Source organism: Nannospalax galili, unplaced genomic scaffold (genome assembly GCF_000622305.1).
Source record: "Nannospalax galili isolate Female #2095 unplaced genomic scaffold, S.galili_v1.0 scaffold235, whole genome shotgun sequence".
Taxonomy (NCBI): domain Eukaryota; kingdom Metazoa; phylum Chordata; class Mammalia; order Rodentia; family Spalacidae; genus Nannospalax; species Nannospalax galili.
The window spans coordinates 348829-372050 of NW_008338118.1; the positions used below are offsets into that span (position 1 = coordinate 348829).

At 38.5% G+C, this 23222-nt stretch overlaps 1 non-coding gene and 1 pseudogene across 1 annotated transcript; both read left to right on the top strand.

Annotated features, from left to right (window-relative positions):
* Positions 1–972: 972 nt before the first annotated feature.
* Positions 973–1076, top strand: LOC115070345. Its single transcript, XR_003849510.1, has one exon. It is a non-coding gene; the product is annotated as a U6 spliceosomal RNA (small nuclear RNA).
* LOC103734052 lies at positions 1042–2501 on the top strand (annotated as a pseudogene).
* Positions 2502–23222: the final 20721 nt, after the last annotated feature.

A 23222-nucleotide genomic window follows, 5' to 3' on the forward strand; every position in this document is an offset into this window, starting at 1 on the left:
CTAGGAGAGTTAGCCGGTGGTGCAGGCCCAGGGAAGCAGAGCGAGGTGAGGGCGGGGCCAGGACCAGAAGTGGTGCTCCTGGAGCCCAAGAAAGGGACTGAGTTGCTCTGGGTGAGAAGGATCAGTAAGCAGTATTGGTTCCCCAGGTGTCTGGGGCCCCAAGACTAGGAATGGCGCAGGGCCCAAATTAGGAGTACGGCGAGGCGGTGGGGATGGAAGGGTGAATGTGGCTTAGGGAGTCCCAGCGCGGAGAGCTGCGCTGTAGACTTACCCCAAGAGGCCTGAGGATAGTAGTCCTGGGTACTCTTTTTCCAATTGCTTATTATTGGTATTGGTATTATAGAAAGGCTGCTGGTTTCTCTAGATTTATTTTGTAACCTGTTACTTTGCTAAAAGTGTTAATCATTTCTTTCTGGTGAAATTTTTGGGATCTCTTAGGTATAATATATTATCTACAAATCGGGATAATTTGGCCACTTCTTTTCCAATTGCTACTCCTTTAATTTCTTTCTCTTGTCTTATTATTGCTCTAACAAGAGTTTCAAGCACTATATTAAAAAGGAGTGAAGACTGTGGACAGCCTTGTCTGGTTCCTGATTTTATTGGGAATGTTTCTAATTTTTCTCCATTTAGAATGATGTTGGTCATTGTATTGTTGTATATAGCTTTAATTATGTTGAGATAAGCTCCCTCCAGTCCACTTTCCTCTGCTTCTTTTTGAATAATTTAAGTAGCATTGGTTAGACATCTATTTTTAAATGTCTTGTATAATTCTTCTATGAATCCATCTGGATTCTTTTAGTTGGAAAATTTTATATTACTGTATCTATTTCCTTATATGTTGTGGGTCTGTTTAAACTGTTGATCTTTTCTTGGCTTAGCTTTGGTGGTTCCTGTGATTTTAGATATACATCCATTTCTTTTAGGTTTTCAAATTTAATAGAATATAGGCTTTTAAAGTATTCCTTTACGGTGCTCCCTTCAGCGGCACATATTCTAAAACTGGAATGATACAGAGATTAGCATGGCCCCTGTGCAAGGATGACACCCAAATTGGTGAAGCGTTTTTTGTTGTTGTTGTTGTTGCCACATGTATTTGATGGCTTGAAATGCTTTGAGTCTTGGTTTGACATCACCAGTCTTTCTGAAATTGCTGAAGATATAGCGAAAGAAAGAGGACAGAATGTTTTACATATGCTGCACCAGATTCTGATGCTTTTCTTACTGAGAAGACTAGAATCTGATATTACTCTTGAAGTTCCTCCTAAATGAGAAGTAGTTGTTTACACGTCTCTTTCAAACAAACAAGAGATGTTTTATACAGCCATTGTGAATTGTACAATGTTTGGATCTTGTGAGAAAGAAACAGTTGAGCTATCTCCTACTGGTTGACCAAAACAGTGAAGTAGAAAATAAATAAATTACAGCCAAATAATAATGATGAATTCCCCAATGAACTAGAAAAACTAATAAGTCAAATACAGTCAGAGGTAAATAGAGAAAGAACTGTGGCAGAAGTGAATGTTCTTGTAGAATCTAAAGTTAATCTAAAGCTGCAGAATATAATGATGCATCTTGGCAAGTGTTGCAATCATCCGTATCTGATTGGATGCCCTACAGAGCCTGTCACACAAGAGTTTAAGATTGATGAAGAATTGGCCACAAATTCTAGGAAGTTTTTAATTTTGGATCAGATGCTGCCAGAACTTTAAGAAAAAGGTCATGCTGGGCAGAGACAGAGGCAGGGGGATCTCTGTGAGTTCGAGGCCGGCCTGCTCTACATAGTGATTTCCAGGACAGCTGGGACTAAAGGGAGATCCTGTCTTAAAAAGACAAACAAAACAAAACAAAAAAACCACAAGGTGCTGGTTTTTCACAAATGACAAGAATGTTGGACATTTTGATGGATTTCTGTCAGCTTAGAAATACCACCTTTAGCAGGCTTGATGGGTCCATGTCTTATTCAGCAAGAGAAAAAAATATCTACAATTTCAACATGGATCCAGATGTGTTTTTTTCTTAGTGAGTACATGAGCTGGTGGCTTAGGCATTAATTTGACTGCAGCAGATACAGTTATCATTTATGACAGTGATTAGAATCCCCAATCTGATCTTCAGGCCCAGGATAGATGTCAGAATTGGTCAGACAAAGCTGGTTGTTGTATATTGCCTTGTAGCAGCAAATACTGTTGATCAGAAAACTGTGGAAAGAGCAGCTGCTAAAAAAAAAAACAGGAGAAACTGATCATCCATAAAAGTCATTTCAAAGGTTGTCAGTCTGGATTAAATCAGTCTAAGAATTTCTTAGATCCTAAGGAATTAATGGAGATTATGAAAGGGAAATTAAAGGATCAGAAGAGGTCATTGATGATAAAGATCTAGAGTTAGATCGAAGTGATCTCCTTGATCAAATGAAGGCCTCAAGATCAAGTAAAGAGAAAACAGGGATATTGAAGATACTAGAAAATTCTGAAGGGTCCAGTGTCGAATGTTTGTTTTAAACTGGAGCTAAAAATTTGCTTTTAAAAATTCTTGTTTATATCTATCTGGTAACTTACCTATTGGTTTTGAGGTTTTGGTTGTTAGCCTTAGCCTTTAACGGCTGTGCTATCCCTCCAGCCCTACCTATTGGTTTTGAAATCCAGATTGTTCACTTTATGTTTTTTGGATTGTATCAGTTTATATAATGTAACTAGTAATGTTACATGCATAAAGTTATAATTTCCTGAGTTTCATTAAGCACAAAATGGCTATTAAATTTAGATTTTCAATAATTTTTTGAGCTTGGGTAGTACTTTTGAGTATTGTCCAATATGTACTTAACCATTGGCAGTCTTCCTGTAGAAATTTAGTAAATGTTTTTCCCTTACTTATAGTAATGTAATTCATGTGGTTTTGGTACCTCATTTGGTCTTTTTGAGACACAGTCTCCCTGTGGCCCCAGCTGTCCTGGAACTCACTATGTAGACCAGGCTCAGCTTGAACCCACAGAGATCCGCCTGCCTCTGCCTCCTGAGTGCTGGGATTAAAGGCGTGCACCACCATGCCCAGCTTGAGTAGGTTTTTGATACTAGTGATTGACTGAAATTGTACTTTCTGTTACCGAAGTAAAAAATTGTGAGTCAATAAGATGGTTTACCAAATAAATGTTTGTTATAATAAAAAATTCCCTATAATATTCTGGACCTTTTTGATGTCTGTTGTGATGGTGCCCCTCTCATCTCTGATTTTGTTGATTTGGATTTGCTCTTTCTTTCTTTTGTTTAACCTGGCTAAGAGTCTGCCTATCTTGTTTGTCTTTTCAAAGTACCAGCTCTTAGATTAATTGATTCTTGTATTGTTTCTTTTTTATTTTGTTTGTTTCTCTTTTATTAATTTCTGCTCTGATTTTTTTTTTTGTTATTTCTTCTCATTTACTAGATTTGGATTTGGTTTGTTCATGCCTTCCAGAGTCTTGAGTTGTACTGTTAAGTCATTTATATGTGCTCGTTCTAATTTTTAATGTAGGCACTTATAGCTATTAACTTCCCCCTTAGGGCTGCTTTTAAAGTGTCCTGGAGACTTTTTGTGTTGTATTATCCTTTTCATTTTGTTCCAGGAATACTTTTATTTCTTTCTTAATTTCTTTGACCCATTTACCATTCAGGAGTGTGTTGTTTAATCTCCATGAGTTTGTGTAGTTACTAGAGCTTCTTTTGGTGTTGATTTTAAGCTTTGTTGTGTTGTGGTTTGATAAAAAACATGGAATTATTTCAATTTCTTTTGTATTTGTTTTGTATCCCAGTATGTGGTCAGTTTTAGAGAGGGTTCCATGGGGTGTTGACTAGAATGTGTGTTCTTTGATGCTTGGGTGGAATATTCAGTAGATGTCTGTTAGGGTCATTTAATGTATGGTGTCATTTAATTCAGATGTTTCTGTGTTTATTTTCTGCTGGTTGACCTATCTATTAGAGATAGTGAGGTATTAAAGTCCCCTACTGTTACTGAGTTGGACTTTTTATCTTAAAGTCCTGTAGTACTGTTTTTATGAAATTGGGTGCACCAGAGTTTGGTGTATATTTGTTCATGATTGTAATATCTTCTTGGTCAATTGTTCCTTTGATCAGAATGAAGTGGCCTCTTTATCTCTTCTGATTAGCTTTAGTTTGAAGTCTACTTTTCAGATACTAGAAATTCAGACCCTGCTTGTTTCTTAGTGCCATTTGCTTGGAATATTTTTTCCCATCCTTTAACCTTAAAGTAATTCCTATCTTTGAAGGTGAGATGAGTTTCTTGAAGACAACAAAAAGATGGGTTTAGTTTCCTAATCCATTCAACTAGCCTGAGTCTTTTGACTGGGGAGTTCAGGCCATTAATATTATTGTTGAAAGATGTGTATTGATCACTGTCATTTTAATTTCTGTTTGCATTCTTGGTCCAATTTTGTGTTTCCACAATTATCCTTTCATTTGGTTTCTTTCTGTTGCCTCTTGGGTATAGTCATTCCTTTTTTAGTCCTTTGTATTGATTTGAGCATTCACTGAAGTGCTGGTTTGGTGGACATGAATTCTCTCTGTGTGTGTGTGTGTGTGTGTGTGTGTGTGTGTGTGTGTTTGTGTGTGCGTGTGATAGAAGATTTTTCTTTCCTCTTCAACTATAATAGACAGTTTTGCTGGGCAAAGTATTCTGGGTTGGCATCTATGGTGATTTAGAACTGGGAATACTTTGATCCGGGCCCTTCTGGCTTTCATCATTTACATTGAAAAGTCAGCTGTGATTCTGATGGGTTTTCCTTTATTTGTGGCTTGCTTTTTTCTCTTGTAGCTTTCATTCTCTCTTTGTTCTGTACGTTTAGTGTTTTTGCTATGATATGCCATGGAGAGTTTCTTTCCTGGTCATGTCTATTTGGTGTTTTATGAGCTTCTCACATTTGTATGGTTATATCTTTCCTTAATTTGGGGAAATTTTCTTCTACAATCCTGTTAAATATCTGGTCAATACCATTATCCTGTGATTCTTCTGCTTCTTGTATGCCTTCGATATGTAAATTTGGTCTTTTCATGGTGTCCCACATTTGCTTCATACTCCATTCCTGTGTTTTTAAAAATTTCTTCATATTCTTTGCTTGAGCAGCTGCATTCTTCAGCTTTATCATTCAGTCTTGACATTCTGCTTTCCATTTCATTCGTTCTATTGGTGAGGCTTTCTCATGTCATTTCAAATGGACTTTTTGAGTTTTTTCACTCCATTCTTCATGTCAATCTGAGTTTTCTTCAATATTTCTATCTCTTTTGTGAATTCAGTCAGAAGTTTATCCCTTCTTTTACTTTTTAAGTTGTTTGTGTGTTTTTTAAATGCATTGAATTCTTTGATCATGTTTTTTTATTGTTCTTTTAAATTCTGTGTCCTGGATTATCTCTAGGGGGTTCTCATTGTAGAACTCTTCTGTAAGATTGGTGGTTTTGGTGGGAACATATTATTTTGGTTTTTCACATTATTATTTTTTCATTGTGGTTATGAAATGTGGATTTCTTTTGTTGCTTGTGATTCTGGTCTGAACCGCAAGCCTTCTTTTGTTGAGTTGAAGTTTGATTCTGTTTGTATTACTGATATACCTTGGTTGCTTTCTGATTGGGTATGAAAAGCTGGTTGGTTTAGGCTTCAGGTTCTCTCTTTTCATTTTATATTGGAGCGACCAGATAGCTCTATTCAGGCTACTCATGAGCTCTCCTGGAGGACAACGTGGCCCTGGCTAGTTAGGAGCACTTCAAATGCCTCAGATGGGTAGTGCCAAGATCCAAGGAGATGAGATGGGGGAAGGAAGTGCTGGCTCCTGCTAGTCAGTGGAGAAGTCCAAGTTCTGGGGCAATGGGATGGACTGTACATGGTCCCAGAGTAGTGGGATGGTCACAGCTAGATTTAGGAAGCTTACCACATGGAGGCCTGAGTCAGGTACTCTCAGGCAGTCTCAAAATGTCTGGGCTCTTACTAGCCAGAGAAACCTGATCCTGGGGTAGTGTGAGGTCCCAAAGAAGGCCCTGGACAGTAGTGGTCCAAAAGTAGGGGGATAGGCATGGTGGGATTTGGGAATCTCACTCTGTAGAGCCCTGAGTCAGGGACTCTCAGGCAGTTTCTAAAGTTTTGAGCCCAGCCCCTACTAGGCAACAGGGAAGCCTGACACTGGGACAGTGGGAGGGACTACAGGTGGCATGACTCAATTTGGGAAGCTCACCATGCAGAGCCCCAAGTTGGGTGCTCTCCTACTTTTGTCTTTTATTGTAAACGTCCATATAATTTTTATTCAGTTTACCCTAATTTCTTGAGACCTATAAATCCTTAGCCATTCAATAGTGTTGAGTTGAAAACTCACGCTCTGATTGGTTTTATTTAATTTTATTACTTAAGGTATTTAAAATGTTCATTTAAATGTTTTCAGATAAGTAATTGTAAAATAATATTTTAGTGATTCTTTGAGAATTTCATACACTGTATTTTGATCATATTCGGACTTTCTCCTCCATCTCATCTCAGATCCAGCCCCACTGCTGTATACTTACCACTGATGTATACTTACCACTGCTGTATACTTAACACTGCCGTATACTTATTCCCTACACTTATTCCTCCTTCACATATTTGTGTCCTCTATTTTTTTAAAAATGCTTATGGAGTCCAATTTGTTTGCCCCAAATATTCTTGGGTGTGGGTCCATCCCCTGGAGCCTAGTCAACCTATCTGGAATCACACTATTAAAGAAATCTCTCTCTCTCTCTCTCTCTCTCTCTCTCTCTCTCTCTCTCTCTCTCAGCAGCTATATATTTCCAATAATAGTTCCTCAGCTAAGGTTAGGGCTTCTGTCCACCTCTCCAATCTATGCTGGGTTTTTGTCTGCTGTGACCCTACATAGGTTTTGTGTATGCTGTCATAATATGCTGATCATAATGATCCCTGAATGTTGGGAGAAAGCATGATATAGGTGTCCCATTTAGGTCTGAGAACTCCACAGTCTTTTATTCTCTGCATGTTGATCAGTTATGGGTCTGTGTTAATCACCATCTCTATAAGAAGAAGCTTCTTTGGTGAGTGCTGAGAGATGCACTAATCTCTAAGTATGACAATAAGCCATTAGGAGTTCATTTAATATTATATACATTTAGAAGGATAGTAATTATAGGTTCTCTATATGGCCTATAACCTGTCTAGCCACAGGTTCTTGGCTCTAGTAACTGCCAAGTATAGGTTCCATCTTGTGAAGTGGGCCTTCAATCCAATCAGAAAGTGGTTGGTTACTCTCATAATCTTTGTGCCATGATTGCCCCAGTGGGCAAATCTTGCCAGTCTAGTCATTGTAGCTCACAGGGTTACTGCTAGGTAAGGTTGATGATTACTTTCCTTTTCCAATACTATGCATAGCACTTTCCAGCACCATGAAAATTAGTCACTAGAGATGAAGCTTTGATGCCAATACCAGTTTAATTTCTCTGTGTTTGTACTGTAACTCATCTATGCACTATCTTCAGAATAGGATTTTATCACCAAGTTCTGGAGGGCAACCAAGAACAATTGCAATAGCCAGTATTATTGAGGTCTATGGGACCCCCTTGGTCAATATCTCCAAAAGAGGGAGTCCATTCCTGGCATTTGGGTATTTTATTTCCTAACCTGTGGTGTCTGGTAGGGACATTGTGCCCCCTCCAAGATACAGGATAAGCCCATTTAAATTCTTTTTATAAATGTATATATTTTAAGAAGCTTCTATAGTAGTAGGTTTCCATATGACTTTTTCAAAAGGTCTTTAGTGTCAGATATGTAATTTCTTAAATTAATCCCCCAAACACAGCCGATTGTGGTGGATCATGCCTATAATCCCAGCACTAGGGAGGTGGAGGCAAGAGGGTCAGCAGTTAAAGGCCAGCCTCAGCTATATAGGGAGTTTGAAATCAACCTATACTACATAAGACCCTATCTCAAAAACCAAACCAAAACACAACTCCCAAAATAAGAATAATAAAAAAACCTTCTGAAAGATTGACAGTGACGGATTATTAATTATGGCAAAATCTAAAACCCCCAAATGATTATTATGCATCTTGTTTCATTCCTCCTCTCCTGATACAATCAATAGATATGGCTCATTTTGTATTACTTACATATATATATATATATTTGATATTTAACTCTCTTAGTCTGTCTTGAATTGCTTTAACAAAATACTTAGGGATAAATACTTTGTAAAGAACAAAGGTTATTTGGCCTGGGTTACTGGTGGCCAGACAGTCACAGTGCTATGACCTGTTATCTAATAGTGTCACAACATGTTAGTGAAGTACAGTGACTGGCCTAGGACAGAAGGACCTCAGCTATGGAATAGGCCTATACTTTTATAATAACACGTTCTTGAGGAAATGAATCTAACTCTAGAAGACTTGTACTCCCTAGAGATAGCAGCAATCCATTCGTTAAGGTGGACCTGATTATCTTCACTAGGCTTAGTGGACTTATATACTGCTGCTCTCAGAGAGTCAGCCTTCAAAACATGAACCTTTGGAAGACAAATCACATTCAAATCATACTGCCAAATGTATGTATACGATATGTACACACAGAAATTCATTACGTGAGTAAAAATGTATGAGATTTTACACACACACACATCTTTATGTCTCTGCATATCTGGACAGTTCCTGTATATAGATACACTCTCATTCTATAGACTCTTCTGGGGATTAGAGCAGAGGAACTAGTAGGACTGGTCTGTTCATGTAGTCAGTGTTAGCACTTCACACAGTCAGGGAATATCAATTAAGTATTTGGTAATGATCTGGAAAGTGAGCCATTGCTTTTATGATCTCACCCAAATCATGACCCCAAAGTTTTATATTTTGATGTATTCCCTCATTCAGCACAAATATGGAATATATTAGGTATCAGTCAGCCTTCAGGTTTAGTTCAATTTTTCTGACCCCAGAGCTTTATTCTCTGTAATTAATAACTCATAACCCATATGTTCATCTAACTTAGAGACAATTTTTGTAGTTCCCTAAGGCATGAGTCTTATGAATTAAAGCATTTTCGTGCTGGAAAGTTGGACAGCTCTTTAGTATAGCTAGGGAGAGTAGACTAAGTAACTAAGTTATATGTCTTGCTAGTGTTTGAGTGTCTGCCAACAAATCTTGGGTCAGAATGGTAAGAAAAACACACACCCCTCCACATATAAGCCCAAGTCCATCACTCCAGTGGTAGCAACTTGTATAATCCAGCTGATCTTTATAGTTTCAAAGAAAAAAAAAAAGAATTAGCTCACCAACAAGGAGAAAACACAACTTTTCTAAGCGAAGCTTTTGGATTACTGAGTCAACAAAGCAGCAGAAATGGCCACAAGGGAATTTCAAAGCACTCAAAATTCTTGTTCTTAAACTTTCATCTGTTAGAAGTTATGTCTTGAGCCAAAAACTTGTTTCTCCACTATTTCAATGATTTAGATATTTACACGATCAACATGACGATGTATGAGATGAAGCAGGATTGAAGAAGCTGATATTTTGCAGCTCTTAACTATAATAAGATAGTTGAAGAAACTGGGTTCTGATGTTAGTGAAGGACTGCAGCAGCAGTGGCAGCAACAGAGTAGATGAACTCAGAAGCTGGTAGAGAAAGCAGGCAAACAGAAAGCCACAGCTTTTACCTTGGACCTCTTTCTATCTGGGCCATAACTGGAAGGAAAATGCCATCCGCTTTGGGTGAACATATTCCCTTCTCAATTCATCATTCCAGGAAATACCCTTATAGACCTGCCTAGAAGCCTGAGTCTTACTTTATTCCAGATATAATCAAATTGACATTAAAGACTAACCATTACGCATAGTAAATAATTTTTGAAGGACTAGTGGGAAATCATATTGTATAGGTGGGAAGAACTCAATTAATAGTTGGGCATGGTGGTTCATGCCTGTTATTGCAACAATGAAGAGGCTGAACGTGCTTGTTAGTTTTTGTCAAATTGACACAAAGTAGAGTCACCTAGGAAGAATGAACTTCTACTGAGGAATTGTTTCCATTGGGTTGGCTTGTGGGCATGTTTGTGAGGCAGTTTCCTAACTGTTAATGACATAGGAGGGACTAGCCCACTATGTGCTGTGCCATCCTTGGGTAGATAGGCCAGGGATACATAAGAAAAGTAGTTGAGCAAACCAGGGGAACAAGCCTGTAAGCAACTTTCCTCTTTGGTCTCTGCTTCAGAAGTTCCTGACTCTAAGCTCCTGACTTGATTAGGAAATCCTTGACTTCCCTTGATGATGGACTGTGGCCTGTAAGCCAAATAAACCCTTTCCTCCCATAAGTTACTCCTCCCCACCCCATGGTGTTTATCACAGCAACAAAAGGCTAATTAGAACACCGAGGCAGGAAGATTTCTGTTAGTTCAAAGCAACCTGGGCTACTTAGTGAGTTTGTGGTCAGCCTGGGTAATTGAGAATTCATAACAGGGGTCTTAGAGTTGCTCGGATTTCTGCCTTGTACGAACAGGGTATGAAGATTTAACAAGCACTTTCCCATCCTCTTTTCAGTAGCATTTGAAACTATAAAAATACACACAGTAGCCTTGTGATAACATGTAGGGAGTTGTAAAAGCCCTTGGAAACAGACCATTTGAAAGTTGAAATTAGCCTCCCCCGCCCTTTTGGCCTATAGAAAAAGAACTTGAAAATATCTAAGGAAAGTATTGTCCCACTAAATTTTCACCTTCCTGCTCTGTTTGACCCACCCTCACTTTTTTCAGGGTCTCTTGCTCAGAGTGCTGACAGACAAACCACATAACATAATTTTTATCTGAATTTTTCATTTTATATCTTGGGTAGGGAGGGGGGAAATGGAGGAACTTACAAAGAAACAACACCGGACACTCAGCACCCAGCTCTGAACGGCTTGGCCCACCGTTCCAAATCCAGATCATTTCTGCGCCTGCCTATAGACTCGGTTAACTCTTGCCCATGCAACTTGGGCCTGAAGTCTCGCTCCAGGTCGGTAAATACCCCCTCTCACGGCCAGCCGAGTGAGACCCTGGGGCCATCTTTCTCTCCACGCCCATGCGGCCATGCCATTCCTGGCTTCTGTCCCAAGATGGAACCCAGAAGCCCTTCCCTCCATGGAGAACTCTATGCAGTCAATTCTTCAGAGCAGGCCCCACCCGGTGGAGGAACCAGGCCCCTGGGACACAGGTATAAAGCTAGATGTAGCTAGTGAAATTCTATATAAGCCAAGTGTTTTTCTGGAGCTGATTTTCCAAAAGTGAATGAATTGTTCCTAGCCAGTCTTTGTTTTCTTTTTCTTTTTCCCCATCAGGGAGTACATTTTTCATGAGAGTACAGTGCCTAATGCTAAGATAGCAGAGCCCTTGCCTGGCTAATTCTCTTTAGACCATGTATGTCCCCTCCCCTCCGGCCACAAATGGAGGCAGCCGCCTCAGTGGCTTAGAACCAGAAGGTCATGTCTCAAAATCTGCAGAGAAATTGGAGCGTGTTGGCCCTTCCTTTGTCCTGTCAAAAGTGGGAAGAGTTGTGGGACCCAGCAGCTTGCCTGGGTAAGTTTGGCTGCTGCATCCACTGCGCCTTGAATCTCCCAGCCTCATTCACCCTCCCAGCTCCCCCACCCCATCTCTTCTCCCAGCAGGGGGACTGGCACATTTCCTGTCATGGCACCCCAGACCTCTGAACTGACCTCTTGGCCCAAACTCTCCCCTGCTTCCCGATCCTTTGTGTCTAGATCAACCCAATTCCTCCCTCTAGTCCCCACCTCCCTTTGCATCTCTGGGAGGCCCAGCCCCACAGCTTCCTGGAGCCAACAGCTCGCCTGGGTAAGTTTGGCCGAACCCCCTGCGTCTTGACTCCCCCAGCTTATTCACCCTCCCAGCTCCCCCACCCCATCTCTCCTCTGAGCAGGGGAACTAGCCCATCTCTTTTCATGACACCCCAGACCCCTGGACTGACCTCTTAGCCCAGAATGCCCACTGCTTCCTGATCTGTTGCTTCCAGACCAACTCAATTCCTCCCTGTAGTTCCCAGGAGACCTTGGGCCTCTTCTCACCCCCACCTCCCTTTGCATCCCTGGCGGGTCAGCACTTTTCCTGGGCCCTGCTCCCAGGCCAGCCCAGCCCTCAAATTCCTGGGCCAGCATCTTTCCTGGATGGATCCAGACCTTAGGAGAAAGCCTGAGAGCATCTGATCCACATCTGACTTGGGCCTCTGTATGAACTCTGAGCAGCAAGATAAAAGCAATTTGGCTACTCCAGTATAAAATCAAAAGAGAGAACCTGAAGCCTAGACCAATCAGCTTTTCATGCCCAACAAGTAAACTACAAAGGCACATAAAGTTTACAAAAAGAAGCAGACCTAAACTCAACAAAGGAAGGCTTGACTTTCATACAAGAACCAGAATCTACAAAAGAAATCTACATGTCAAATTCTCAGAGAAAAAATAATAACATGGAAAATAAAAACAATATATCCCCACCAAGTACCAGCAGTCCTCTAGAGGAGTACAGTGAGAACTGCTAGAGATAACACAGGACATGGGACTCAAAAGAACAATTATAAACATCATAAAAGAATTCAGTGGATTTAAAGAACATGTGAAGAAAGAAATAAAATAACTGAAAGAAGATGGAGATAAACTGAATGAATTCAGAAGAGTTAGAAATATTGAAGAATGTTCAGGTTGAAATGAAGAAGGAAGTGAAACACTCAATAAGTCAATTAGAAATCACAGGAGAAAGCCTCACTAATAGGAGGAATGAAATGGAAAACAGAATATCAAGACTAGAAGATAAAGTGGATGAATTAGACCACTCAAGCAAAGATTATGAAAAATTTAAGAAAACATAAGAATGGAATATGCAGGAATTGTGTGACACCATAAAAAGACCAAACTTATGAATCATAGGCATACAGGAAGGAGAAAAATCTCAAGATAATGGTATGGATCAGCTCTTCAACAGGATTGTAGAAGAAAATTTCCAAAAATTAAAGAAAGACATGCCCATACAAATACAAGAAGCATATAGAACACCAAATAGACAGGACCAGAAAAGAAACTCTCCACGGCACATTATAGTAAAAATAGTAAACATTCAGAACAAAGAGACAATATTGAAAGCTTCAAAAGAAAAGCAAGAAGTCACATATAAAGGAAAACCCATCAGAATTACATCTGACTTTTCAGTGCAAACTATGAAAGCCAGAAGAGCCTGGACCAAAGTATGCCCAGTTCTAAATGACCACAAATGCCAACCCAGGTTACTTTACCCAGCCAAAATATCTATTATAGTAAAAGGGGAAAGAAAAATCTTCCACAACATAAATAGGCTGAAAGAATCCATGTTCACAAAACCAGCCCTTCTCAGAGTTCTTGAAGCAACACAAAGAGCTGAAGAAAGGACTGACTATACCCAAGGGGTTACAGAAAGAAACTCAATGAATGTATAACTGTGAAAATGCACAGCTACACGAAGAATGTGAGCAGAAATAAAAATGACAGGCATCAATACACATATTTCATTAATGACTTTAAATATCAATGGACTGAACTCCCCAATCAAAAGACACAGACTAGTTGAACGGATTAAGAAATAAAACCCATCTTTTTGTTGTCTGCAAGAAACTCATCTCACTTTCAAGGACAGGCACTACCTGAAAGGATGAAAAAGAAATATACCAGGCGAATGGTACTAAGAAAAAAGCAGGCATTGCAATTATAATATCTGACAATATAGACTTTAAAACTAATCAGAACAGATAAAGAGGGCCACTTCATTCTGATCAAAGGAACAATTGACCAAGAAGCTATTACAATCATGGACATATATTCACCAAACTCTGGTGCACCTAACTTCATAAAATCAGTACTACAGGACTTTAAGACCCAGATTAATCCCAACTCATTAATAGTGGAGACTTCAATACCTCATTGTTTCCATTAGATAGGTCAACAGGGCAGAGAATTAACAGAGAGGCATCTGAATTAAACAGTACCATACATCAAATGGGCCCAACAGACATCTATTGAATATTCCACCCAAGCATCAAAATACTTTCTATTCAGTACCCCATGGAACTTTCTCCAAAATCCACCATATACTGGGGCACAAAACAAATGTCAAAAAATAAAAAAATTGAAATAATTCCATGCATTCTATCAGACCACAATGCAATACAGCTTAAAATCAACACTGGAAGAAACCCTAGTTATTACACAAACATAAGGAGATTAAACAACACACTCCTGAATGATGAATGGGTCAGAGGAGAAAAAAGAAATAAATAAAAGTATTCCTGGAACTAAATGAAAAGGACAATACAGCACAACAAAACCTCTGGGACACGTTGAAAGCAGTCCTTAGAGGGAAGTTTATAGCTCTAAGTGCCTTCATTAAAAAACCAGAAGGAACACAAATAAATGACTTGACATTGCAACTCAAGACACTTGAAAAGCAACAGCAAATGAAACCCAAAACTAGCAGACAAGAAGAAATAACAAAAATCAGAGCAGAAATTAAGGAAATAGAAACAAAGAAAACAATAGAAAGAATCAACAAATCCAAGAGCTGGTTCTTTGAAAAGATAAACAAGATTGACAGATCCCTAGCCCAGTTAACCAAAAGAAAGAAAGAGAACCTCCAAATCAACAAAAATCACAGAAGAAAGGGGAAACATCACAACAGACACCAAAAAGACCCAGAACATTATAAAGGAATACTTTAAAAACCTATATGCTACTAAATTTGGAAAAGCTAAAAGAAATGGACAGGTATCTAAAAGCATGGGAAGAACCAAAACTAAAGCAAGAAGAGATGAACAGCTTAAACAGACCCATAACACATAAGGAAATTGAAACAGCAATACAAAAGCTCCCAACTAAAAAAAGCTCAGGACCAGATGAATTTACAGCAGAATTCTACCAGGCATTAAAAGAAGACCTACATCAAATAGTACTTAATTTATTCAAAAAGATAGAAATGGAGGGAGAACTTCCAAATTCCTTCCATGAAGCCAGCATCACTCTAATACCAAAGCCAGGTAAAGATACAACCAAAAAAGAAAACTATAGACCCATATCCTTAATGAACATAGATGCAAAAAGTCTCAACAGAATACTTGCAAACTGCATATAGACACACATCAAAAGATCATCCACCATGATCAAGTTGGCTTTATTCCAGAGATGCAGGGATGATTCAATACATGTAAGTCAATAAACATTATAAATCAAACAAATGGGCTCAAAGCCAAGAACCACATGGTCATCTCAATAGATGCAGAGGTCTTTGACAAAATTCAACATGCATTTATGTTCAAAGTCCTAGAGGGAATTGGACTGGAGGGAACATACCTCAACATAATTAAAGCCATATACAACAAACCCACAGCCAACATCATTCTAAATGGAGAAAAACTGGAAACATTCCCATTGAAATCAGGAACCAGACAAGGCTGTCCACTATCTCCACTCCTCTTTAACATAGTACTTGAAACTTTTGCAAGAGCAATAAGACAATAGAAGGAAATTAAGGGAGCAATAATTGAAAAAAAGATCAAATTATCCTTTTTTGCAGATGATATATTATATCTAAGAGACACCAAGAAATTCCACAAGGAAACTCCTAGAAATTATTAATATGTTCAGGAAAGTCAAAATTAACATTTGAAAATCAGTAGCCTTCCTATACACAACCAAGAAACTTACTGAGAATAAATCAGGGGAAAAATCAAATTCATGATAGCCTCAAAAAGCAGAAACTATCCTGGAACAAATCTAGACAAAGAAGTGAAAGACCTGTATAATAAAAATTTTAAGATCTTGAAGAAAGAGATTGAGGAAGATACCAGAAGATGGAACGACCTCCCATGCTCATGGATTGGAAGAATTAATATTGTGAAAGTGAACATCCTACCAAAAGCATTTATAGATTCAATGCAATGCCAATCAAAATCCCCATGACATTCTTCATAGAGTTGGAAAAAAACCATTGTAAGATTCACATGGAAGCACAAAAGGCCTTGGATAGCTAAAGCAACCCTGAGTACTAAGAGCAATGCTGGGGGGATTACTATACCAGACTTTAAACCATATTAAAGAGCTATAGTCATTAAAACAACATGACACTGTCACAAAAATAGACTCATAGATCAATGGAACAAAATTGAAGATCCAAATATAAGTATATGCAATTTCAGCGACCTGATATTTGACAAAGGGGCCAAGAACATGCACCGGCATGTTCAGCAAATAGTTCTGGCAAAACTGAATCTCTACCCGTAGAAGAATGAAACTAAACCACTGTCTTTCACCTTGCACAGAAGTCAACTCTAAATGAATCAAAGACCACAGTGTGAAGCCTGAAACTCTGAAACTGTTAGAAGAAAACATTGGTAATAACCTATAAGATACAGGTCTAGGAAAGAATTTTCTAAACCAGACATCAATTGCTCAGGAAACAAGGTCAAGAATCAACATATGGGGCCTCATTAAACTAAAAAGCTTCTGCACATCAAAAGGAGCAACCAAGGAATAGAAGAGAAAACCCACAGAATGGGAGAAAATCTTTACCAGTTACACATCTGACAGAGGTTTAACACCCAGAATATATAACGAACTCAAAAAACTAAGAATCAAGAAAGGAAGTAACCCAATTAAAAGACGGGCTAAGGAGCTGAACAGAGAGTTCTCAAAAGAAGAAATAAAGATGGCTAAGAAGCATCTTAAAAGATGTTCAACATCACTAATAATTAGGGAAATGCAAATTAGAACCACTTTAAGGTTTCATCTTACCCCAGTCAAACTGGCTAAGGTCAAAGGAACAAATGATACCAAATATCGGAGAGGTTGTGGGGAAAGGGGAATGCTCAGCCTCTGCTAATGGGATTGCAAACTTCTTCAACCCCTATGGAAAGCAGTGTGGAGAACTCTTAAAAACTACAAATGAACCTACCATTTGACCCAGTTATACCACTCCTTGGCATATACCCGAAGAACTCGTCCTATTGCAGAGACACTTGTACATCCATGTTTGTTGCTGCTCTTTTCACAATAGCTAAGAGATGGAAGCAACCTAAGTGGTTCATTTATACAATGGAGCTTTACTCAGCAGTAAAGGGTGATGAGATAATGAAATTTGGATGGATGGAACTAGAAACTGTTATACTAAGTGAAGTAACACAGACTCAGAATAAAAAATGATGAATGTTCTCCCTCATATGTGGATCCTAGCACCAAATCCTTATAAATGAGTATGTATGCAGATATAGCTACAGCAACCCGGATAATGAAAAGGAACCAGGGAGGTAAAGGAAAAGAAAGAATCTGACGGAGAAGAACAGTAGGAAACAGGCATTAATAAAGGAGATATGGATAAAAATGCAGTTATTTTAATGGGAGGAGAGAGGGAGGAGAGGGAGGGTTATAGAAGGATCCTTGGGGATAAAGGGAAAGAAAGAGCTCAAGAGTGGTGGGACCATAGGAGAAGGGTATTATTAAGGGAGAAATGGGAAAAATGGGGGCATTTTAAATGGGGAAAGCATGGTGGAAAGGTTAGACAATGCAAGAGATCAGTAATGCCTAGCTAGTTTAAAAAAACCAGAGTGAACCATATTAATCGAACAACCTACTGACAAATTATACATACAACTAGCTCAAGGAATATAATACATGTCTAGGCAAGGTTTATCTGAGAATATTTGGTCTTTGCCCAAGCTTTATCTACAAAGCACATAGTAATTAAAAGTACCAGACTGGTGAAACTACCCTCTTGGATGTCTAACAGCCATACTTTGAGGCCTATACTAATTTGGTCAGAGGGACATAAAGGACAGTTTTTTGCTCCTTGCTCTCCTAGCTTGACTAAATTCCAGGGGACTATGGGCATCTCCCAAAATATCCTGTAATGGTGGTGGGTCACCTGTCCTTTTGATCAAGGAGGCCATGGAGACCCCACCAAATGAACTTGAACCAGTGTCCAGTCTACAAAGAGGAGGTTCAGCACAGAGGAAACATTTCCTCCATGTTTCCAAGTGAAGCCAGCCATGGTCAAGCAGAACCTTTGTGTTATCTTCACATAGATGGAACTGATAAAAGAAAGGAGCCAGGGGCTCCTCCCAAGCCCATGTGACCTCTGAGGAACAGATCCTCAAAGGACCTTAAAAGTACATTTAATTTATGTCTTATAGGGTTTATACTGAGTACAATATTGTATAACTGTAATAATTCAACTGTAAACCTAAAAATTTACAGCCAAATTTGAAAAAAAGATCCTCAAACAAACTTTAGAGTAAAACTAAATTGGTTTATCTGGGCCAACTGTATGGTCTTAAACACCCAAAAGGAAAGTATAAGCAAAGACCAAAGGGATCAATATAATTCTTTAAGAGTCCATGTGTATAGCTAAAGGCTACATAATAAGAAACAATGCCAGACTAGAGATACCTTCCTTTGAGTTGTTGGCCAGAGTGGCCCAAAGGACTCCCAGATAATAACCCAGCATAGAACTGGGAAAATGAACAGCAGAACCCAATCTTATCTAAGGGAATATTGGCAACTGATCGCTGCTAGATGAGGAAGAGTTGATCTTCATAAAACAAGGAACTCTAGACAGGCTGACTAGATTCAGTGGATGGACAAGCACTGAGGAATGGCTGGGGTGCTGACAACACAGTGGACAGTAACAGGGATGATAGAGTGTATGGGCTCCAGCTCGGGGTGGGGGGAGGCTATGGGAGGGTGCCATGTGGGAAGTGGGTTTATAGATGAAGAAGATTGTTTGGGTTGTTCTGTATGAAATATACACAAAAAAATCAACAATCAACAAATTTTTAAAAATGAGTTATATTTGAGGAAGAATAAAAATTTGCTTCATGTTAATTAGTAGAGGCGAAAAACATTACCATTGAAATCTACTTGATGAATTTATATCCATGCTCAATTTTCAAGGATCTCAGATTGTAACCAACTGTGAGTAGTAATAATCAGATAATAGAGATTAGAGAGGCATTTGCAAACATCTAAATGTTAGTAGCATTAAAAACAAGTTTTTTTCTGTATGAAACAGTATATTTTAAAATGAAATGGAGATTTTTTTTAAAGGTTAAAACCTCATTTAATTTTATGTCTTATAGGGTTTATACCTAAAAATTGACAGCCAACATTGAAAGAGATGCATCTTTGCTCTGGAAATTGTTGTTGAATATGTTGATTCTGTAATGAAATGCTCTTCTAATCATGTGATTATTAAATAAATAATTTTTTTAAAAAGTGGGGAGAGTTCTTTCAGAGAGGTGTGAAATGGGTTGTTGTAACTTTGAGAGGTTTTGTCGCTAATCTCTGAGTTTACGGAAACACTGTACTTTGGAATTCACTTCTAGAAAGAGCCTTTCAAACCTTTCAGAGCCTTATTGATTCATGGAAAATTTTGTACTTGCCAATTATAGCTAGCTCTGAGATTTTGTCCCACTGTGATATTTATATATTAGTCTGGAAGGATATACATATTTCAGATACACATATCTGAGTTGGCTTGGGAATATCTGCTTATTAATGTTGGGTGTCATTATAGTATATTGGAAACATGGTCTTATTAAGATTAGAATGTTCATTATAAATGAGAATAATAAGACATTCAGAGGCTATAGCAAAGAGTCTTATAGAGATACTGTGTATGTAGGATTTGAGAATATATGTACCATTTTTGGTCCTTGATGCAACATAGTCTACCCAGGATGCTATCTGGGTATAAGCAGCACTCCAGGGTGGATTTTAATACTGAATCTAAGATGGATATTTGGGTAGTGACATCAAAATGAGAAGTGTTAATGTTTTCTGCATAATGAATCTCTTTTAGTTATGTTTCTATTTCTAGAGTGTCACCTCTTGATAAAAGAAGCACAAGGATATTTATATATAAACTTATATAAATACTAATGTATGTATATGAAAACCATGCAGGGAAGAGTTAGCTTTCGTTGCCAACTTGATACAGCCTAGAGTCATCTGAAAGGTAAGCTTTGCTGGGGGAATTGCCTAGATCAGATTAGCCTATCCACTGGTGTGGGGGTGGGTGGGTTGGGGATGTGGATTTGTGGTTGTCTTGACTATTAATTGATGTAGGAGGACCCAGCCCACTGTAGGAGGCATCATCCTTAGGTAGGTGATCCTGGGCTGCATAAAAACACTTGCTAAGTAGGAGCCTGTGAGAAAGCCAGAGAGTGAGCCAGCAAGCAGTGTTCCTCCATGGTTCCTGCCTCCAGGTTCTTGCTGGCACTTCTTTCATTGATGGACTGGGCCTGGAAGTGTAAGCTAACTAAATCCTTTCCTCTCCTAAGCTGCATTTGGTCAGAGTGTTTTATCATAGCAACATTAAGAAAACTAGAACAGAAGGCTATCTACGTTCTCCTATATTTCACGTGGACTTCTGTTCAGGACTCATCATTGGAGGTTAATCTTATTTTCTAGCTAGAAACTCTACTTCTCATCTTAGTACTCAAATAGAGAACAAGAGCAGCTACCAGTTTATGAATATTCACCAAGTTCTGAGCAACATCCTGTCTTGTGGTTTCAGTGAGTTCTATAATAAACACACTGATAATGAAGTCTACTAAACTACTCTGTTGACTTATGTAAACAAAAATAAATCAAAGAAAGGATAGCATTCATGAAAGGGAAGAACCATGCCATATATAGCATTTTCAGCAAAAGATGCCCCTCATCCTCAATATGATGAGGAAATGTTAACATCCAGAGAAAACAAGTGCTTGACGTTTCTATGTAATGTTAGGAAGGTTGCTGGTAATGGAGTCATGATTTATGATCCTGCCTATTTTTCCTTTAAACAATTGTTTTACAATTTTTCTCTTTTTACACATTTATTTACTTATTTATTTATTGAGTGTTTGCAGACGTGTGTGTGTATGGTGTACGTATGTGTTTGTGTGTCCAGTCCTGGCCCCCCTCTGGCCTCCCTATGGCATAGGGTTGACAATGCATAGGACTGTCTGAGAGAGCCTGGATCCTGCCTTCACATTGTGAAGGAAGCCTGAATGTACCTGACTGGAACTTGAATTGGGTTTCTGTGGGTACCCCTGAATAGCTGATCTGAAGCCATCAGTTCCCTCCAAAATAAACCTGAGAGAACCTGAACCCTGTACCAACCAGCTTTATATAACCAATAAAGACAGGATCTAGGCACCTGGATAATACAAACAGAAGCATACTTCAACTTAATTTTCACATCAGAATCACAACAAAAGAAATTCACATGCCAAAACCACAATTAAAGAATAATAAAATGGAAAGCCAAAACACTATGTCCCCACCAAATTCTACCAGTCCTGTAGAGGAGTTCTACAAGGAGAACCCCCTAGAGATAAGCGAGGACACTGAATTTAAAAGAACAATCATAAAGATGATCAAGGAATTCAACGAATTTAAAGGACACATGAACAAACAAATCAAAGAGCTAAAAGAAGATAGGGTTACTTGAGGAACAGGTCCTCAAATGACCTTAAGAGTAAAAATAAATTGGTTTATCTAGACCAACTGCATGGCCTGAAACACCCAAAAGGAAAGTATAACCAAAGGTTAAAGTGGCCAATATAATTTCTTAAGAGTCCATATGTATAGCTAAAGGCTACATAATAAGCAACAATGCCAGACAGATACCTTCTTTTGACTTGTTGGCCACGGTGGCCAAAGGGATTCCCAGATAGAAATCCAGCATAGAACTGGGAAATTGAACAGCAGACCCCAATCTTATCCAAAGGAATATTGACAACTGATTATCACTAGATGAGGAAGAGCTTACCCTCCTAAAACAAAGACCTCTAGATAGGCTGACTAGATTCACCAGAAGGGCAAGTAGTGGGGAATGGCTTGGGGTTCTGACAACACAGCAGATAGTAGCAGGGATATCAGAATATAAGGGCTCTAGTCGGGGGAGGGAGGCTATGGGAGGGTGCCATCTGGGAAGTGGGTGTATAGTTGAAAAAGACAGTTTGGGATGTTCTGTGTGATATACACACACAGAAAAAAATTCAACAAATTAAAAAATATATTATATTTGAGGAGGAAGCGTAAAAGTTTGTCATTTTAACAGATAGTAGCAGGGATATCAGAATATAAGGGCTCTAGTCGGGGGAGGGAGGCTATGGGAGGGTGCCATCTGGGAAGTGGGTGTATAGTTGAAAAAGACAGTTTGGGATGTTCTGTGTGATATACACACACAGAAAAAAATTCAACAAATTAAAAAATATATTATATTTGAGGAGGAAGCGTAAAAGTTTGTCATTTTAATTAATAGAGGTGATGAACATTACTATTGAAATCTACCCGACGACTTTGTAGACATACACAGGTGCCAAGGATCCAAGTGCAGACGATTATGACTAGTAATAATTGGATACATACTGATTAGAGACGCATGTGCCAACATCTCAGTGGTAGTAGCAAAAACAATAGGTCTTTCTGTAAGAAACAGTATATTTTAGAATGAAATGGAGATGTTTTTTGAGGGTTAAAAGCTCATTCAATTTTATGTCTTACAGGGGTTATACTGAGTACAATATTATATAACTGTATTGATTCAACAGTGAACTTAGAAATTTTATAGGAGCTGTGTCTTTGCTCTGGAAACTGTTATTGGGCATGTTAAAGCTGTAATGATAAGCTTCTGAAAAAATAAAAAAAAATTTAAAAAACATAGGAAACAGTATATCTTGAAATGGAGATCTTCTTTAAAGGGTAAAAACTCATTCAATTTTATATCTTACAGGGTTTATACTGAGTTCAATATTGTATAACTGTATTAATTCAACTGTGAACCTAAAAATTCACAGCCAGTTTTGAAAGAGATGTACCCTTCCTCTGGAGTGTGTTACTCAATATGTTAAAGCTGTAATGAAATGCGTCTTCTAATCATGTGGTTATTAAAAATAAAAATAAACAAATAAATAAAAATAAATAAATCTCTTCCAGTGTTCCTGAGTCATCGTCATAACAGAAATACTGTGTGAAACATATGCCAAACTGAGTGCTTCATAATCCATTCTTGGTTACATTTCAAAATGCATCTCACTTTTACATACATTGTTTTTCACTTTTATATTTTCAAGAAATGTGTTACTATGACGCTGTGAGTTTCTAGCCAAGGTCATTAGTTATAATACAGAAACTTTATTCTAACAGCACTATTAGAGTTCTTAAGGTTT